Source organism: Meleagris gallopavo, chromosome 6 (assembly GCF_000146605.3).
Source record: "Meleagris gallopavo isolate NT-WF06-2002-E0010 breed Aviagen turkey brand Nicholas breeding stock chromosome 6, Turkey_5.1, whole genome shotgun sequence".
Lineage (NCBI taxonomy): Eukaryota > Metazoa > Chordata > Aves > Galliformes > Phasianidae > Meleagris > Meleagris gallopavo.
Genome location: NC_015016.2, coordinates 11,960,083 through 11,965,754, shown reverse-complemented (window position 1 = coordinate 11,965,754; position 5,672 = coordinate 11,960,083).

Sequence of the window (5,672 nt, the reverse complement as noted above, 5' to 3'; positions counted from 1 at the left end):
TATTATATTAAAGTACAAAAATAAAAAAAAAAACAGTCCACAGTATTTGGTATCGGGAGAAGAGCGAAGCAACAGGCTTACAAAAAGACCTGCAGCACACTGACAAGAGTCTTCAGTGAGTTGAGAAAAATCAGTAAACTCAGATTATAATCACAGCCTAGGAGAAGCACTTGGAAAGAGAAATGTTGCTCGCTATTATGTCCCTACAACTTACCAGTGACAACTGTATTTGCTGTAGTAATGTGAAAAGACAATCCATGGCATGGCAATCTGCAACTATGCAGAAATTACTGCAATAGTCTGATGCAACTGCCTGGACACCTTGTTCTCTTGTCTGTTTTACCCAGGCACTTTCTTATCTTAGGCTCCAGAAAACATGAAATTGCTTCACTGAAATCACAGTTTAAGTATTAATTTGAAGTACATCTCCACAATAAAGCCAAGTAAGATGCTCAACTGACAATGACTGCTGCAGGACAAATACAGGTTGGCAGATTTGGCTCCCCCAGTACAACAGAGAGATGAGAGGAAGAAAGTGAAGATATGCATCTGGTGAAAGAATAGCTGAGGAAAAAAAAAAACAAACCCAAGTACTTGCCTGATAGAGCTTAGGAAAAACACGCTCACATGAAACACTGGCATAAAAGTAGCCAAAAGTAATAAAAATCACTTGGGTTGGAAGGGACCTCAAGGATGATCAAGTTCCAACTCCCCAGCCACAGGCAGAGTCGCAAACCACTAGATCAACTCCGAGACCAGGCTGCCCAGGGCCCCATCCAACTTGGCCTTGAATACCTCCAGGGATGGGGCATCCATAACTCTCTGGGCAGCCTGTTCCAGTACCTCTCTCTGAGTGGAAAACTTCCACCTGACGTCAATCTTGATCTCCCTTCCTTTAGTTTAGAACCATTTATCCTTGTCCTATCACTATCTACTTATGAAAAAAGTTGATTTCCTTATGTTTATAATCTCCCTTTAAATATTGGAAAGCTGTAATGAGGTCTCCTGGCAGCCTTCTCTTTTCCAGGCTGAACAAGTCCAGCTCCTTCAGCCTGTCTTCACAGGAGAGGTGCTCTGGCCCTCTGATCATCTTCATAGCAATTCTCTGGACCTGCTCCAAAAGCTCTGCACCTGTGCTGAGGGCCCTAAACCTGGACACAGTATTCCAGCCAAGGTCTCACAAGGGCAGAGTAGAGAGGGCCAATTACCTCCTTCACCCCACTGTCATCTCTCTTCTGATGGAACCCAGGATACTGCTGGCCTTCTGGGCTGCAAGCACACATTGCTGCCTTATGTTACGTTTTTCATCTACCATGACCTGTAAGCCCTTCTCAGCAGGGCTACTCTCAAGGAGTTCTGGTTGGTCTGCATACATACCTGGGATTATCCAGAATCACTTTTTTTTTTTTTAAACCTCTAAGGATATATAAGAATCGTTATGATTCAAGTAGTAAATGAATCATTTTTTTCTTCAAATTATTTATAGCCTTAAGACCACCCTGTAAGAACATTTTGTCCAATTCTAAAAATGTCAGATTGGCATCTATCCAAGTACTGGGAAACTCTCATGCTTTTCTTAAGAAAAGCAGTAACATCACCACTTTTTACTCCTATCTGTCTCAGAAGTTATGATACAATTAGGAAAGCAAATCCAAGTCTCTTCTCCCTGAGTTCTTCAATAGTTCATGCTATCACAACCTCCTCGCACAGGAAGTGACACGTGCTCTTTAACTTCTGCTACAGGAAAAATGCGTGTGGTTGGTTGGTTGCAGTTTTTTGGAGAGGGAGGAAGGAAGAGGGAGGGAAGGCTGTATCACAAACACATCTGCTATCTTCACACAAGATCTAGTTAAGGCAAATCACTGTATAAACGGTCAACCTTTTACAGAGTATAACAAATTTGTTTTTACCAGTTCAGCCAGTTGGCAGGTAGCAGGTTGGTAACCAATTTCATTTCATGTTAATACAGATTGTTGAGTTTTACAAGGTAACTTTCAGAATGCTATCCTCACATTTCAAAGTTGAAATTCTCTAGCAAATGGTTCTCCATCCCGTCCACCCCCTCCCGCCCTTTCTAAAATATCTGCATCTTAGTAACAAATCTACTCTCTGCAAGAAAGCATTCCTGCAGGGCTCCTGTTAACAGCATTAGGAGCTTGCATTACCAATGGTGTTACTCACTGCTTAAGTATCAAGCAGAGGTGGCACAAATTCTTATTTACCCAAGGAGGGGGAAGAGAAAAAAAAAAGCAGCATTCCCTCTAACACCAGGGAAAGTTTAGAGTTCTGCTTTCAGTAATAAACGGAATTCACAAAGAACTCACCTGTAAGAAGCATGCTAACTTTTATTTCACCACCTAGCACTAAGCAGATAAAGCATTTGCTGCAGCCTCTCCAGCACAACCAGAAGGGCACGGTGACAGGCTGCTGGGAGGAAAAGCATTTCAGATGCCACCTCACTTACAGAAGTGCACCACAACCAGTCCTGCACTGAACACTGCTTCTGGCCTCCAAAGGCTCGGTGCAAGTTTTGAGCTGCAGAGGGCTTTCTGCACAACCCACACAAGACAAAGTCTGTCTGCAGCTGCTGCCTCACCAGAGAGATCAGGAAAAGGGAGGAACCATGCAGAGGCTGTGTCTACTGTCACAATTTCAGCAGTTACTCCCCTTTACTTCAGGGTGGAGGAGAAGGAGAGTTCTTGTGACCAAGCCGACCCATCTCCATCAAGGTGCTCAAATTTAGGGTGAGCAGGTGGGGGGGAAGGAACAGCTTCAGAGTACCACTAATGCTAAAGAGGAAAAGATAGCTGTGCTCTGCAGTCAGCCTGCTCAGTAATTACACACAAGCCTGGGCACTGAGTAACTGAGGGCCCACCAGTCACTTCCTACTGGGTAACAAAAAATAAAAACCACACGATGACCCTTTTGACTCCAAGTTACTAATTAAGGGCTGAGCATAGGCACAGACAGATCAAGATGCCTCCTTATCCCTCAAGAATGTCTTGCTACATCAGTAAGGACAACGTCTGCACAGCTACCACCCCGCTGTTCTGCAGATAAATAAGATTTCAGACACCAGAGCTGTCAAACACAGACTGCTTTCACTAAAGGGAAAGAAGAGCAACATCATCTAGAGCCCCTGCCAAGAAAGCAATAGCCACCAGCAATGAGACAGACCACACTGTGAGCACTGTGTAACTGCACACAAGCTTACAAGACTGAAAATTAGTGTCAAACATTCCTATAAGAACAGATATGTAAAGGTCTTTAAAAGGAACTGCCACCAGTGAATTTAATGGTAACTTCAGGTGCATGCTTTCACAAGCAATGTACTGCACTCCCTCTGGACACTGCCCCCATATAAATGGAAACATGCACTGCTGTGCTGTAGTGTAACAGAAGCCATCAGGAGGGAGGAGGGGAAACCCTTGTGCACATTGATGCGATTCCAAACAATTGGGTTCTGTTTCCAAATCTGACAACGTCCCTACACGACCTTCCACGAGTCAGTTATAAACTCTGTTACTCCATTTATGTCTCTGTGTGAAATTAAGACAGTTCAAAATACTCGCAATGTCTTTGTCTAAGTTACATCTTTTTTTGTTGTTGTTGTTTGCTTCATAGTTCGTTTTTTAGTTAGGCTTAGATCAGAGCACAGATATTAAAAGGAACTTTGCTCTCGGAGATGCAACACTTCCTATTTGTGCACTACCTGCCCCTTTACTCTTATCTTCCTCATGTGTGCTCCTTTTTTATGAGCCATCCTAAAGGCCCACCTATTCTCTCTTTTCCATGAGAATTACTGACTACAACAAGCTTCCAGAGATCTGAAGGCACACAGAAGTATTATAAGATTGCCCCTCATACATTTTCTTCCTTCCAACAATTCTACATGCTCAGCATGGTGAGCGCAGCATGAAGAGCACCGATCACACTTAATTCACACTGACAGCAACCTGCAGCCTCTTCATTCCCATACATGAGCAAATGGAAGGGAGCAGAGAGCACTTCCCTTGCACAAGATGCAGCATGCACCTGTAACAGCTTAACCTAATCCACCCCGCTCCACCTGGCTTGAGACAGCACAGTGCCAATATCATCATCTGCTGAAACATTGAAGGGAAACAGAGCAGGAAGAGCAATTGACACCTTACTGGCCTATTAAACTGAATACACTAAAAATAATGGAAATATTTCAAATTTGGAAAAGCCAATTTCCTACCAACCACCTCTTCTGGACACAAGACAGACAGCCACTGCTTTAGGATCCATTTCCTGTATAAGCGGGGCAATCGCTTGCCGATTTAATGAAGTTGTGCTCTTCTCCGATTGCTGCTTTCAATTTTAGTTCTATTTTCCAAGACACAGGCAACATGCTGGCACAGGGCAGTTATAAACCAAAGCCACCAACCTGTAACTAATTGCTGAAGAACAAAACTCAAACACCTACAGAGCAACCAGTGTCTTTAACTAACCATTTGCTGTCAGCATAAAACAACCTGACAAGGAACAATGTTTGAAGTACAAGCTAAAACATTTTCTTAATTAATATAAAGAGTACAATTTAAATCTACAGGATGGTGGATGACACATCCATATGCTATCTCTTTGCTCTCAAGCTCTCTAATACTGAATCATATTTTGGTGTTACAGAAAGCATACTGGTTTATTCGCTTTTTCCGTAAAAAGTTCCAAATTTAGCAGTGAAACCAGAATAAAAGACCAACACTTATTTACTCTTGATACAAACTAATTAACCAATGAACATAAAAGCACCTAAGTTCTCACGGCATGTAAAAGATTTGTATTAGTGACAATTTAAGAAGTTGATCCTTTTAAAGCAGCTCATTTCCTGAATTAGACATTCCAAGTGAACTGCTTTGTACTGAGCTAAGCTTACACTACGTTCCATAGTCCAGGCAATGAAATCAAGTGTCAGATCAGTCAGCAACTTTTAAGGAAAAAGAACTGCCATGGAAAAAGTTACTTCCTTTCCAATATATCCTATCTGCTCCACAGGAAGCAAACATTCAAGCTACTGAGCAGAAAGGATTCTTAAACGCATACTGGAAGATCACATCAGGGCTTGAGGAACTTGCATGCAACACTTCCCCTCCACAACACACACATTTTTCTACCAACTGAAAAGAGACTTTCAACTTTCTGTAATAGCAGCCAAACTGGAATCTCTCTGCTTTTGTCTGTTTTACCCAGAATAGCTTGTGAACTCACCGCTCAGTTTCCACATACCAGTCAGGAGCTACAGAAGGAAATAACATGACAACATAGAAACACATATTGAGGCAACACAGCACTTACTTCCTTAAAGGGTCTTTCACTTTATTTATTTTCCAGAGCTGCTAAGTCCACTCACTGGAGACCACCAAGATCAGTATTTACACAAGCACTACATTTAAAGGTTCTCACAGACACCTTGAAACTGCATTTGAGTGTATGAAAAATTACAAATTAATCCTCCCAGTGTATCAGAAGAGACTGATGGAAACTATGTATCTGCCTACGCATAAACGGGTACACGAGATAACCAATTTAAACAGCAAGGGGCAGCTCTAAGGAGTGCTTCACAGACAAGGCCTCTGTGCTACCCACCAGTCAACTGAAGCTATTCAAAAGGAAATAACAATGGAGATGTTGGGTGCTTTTTTTTTTTT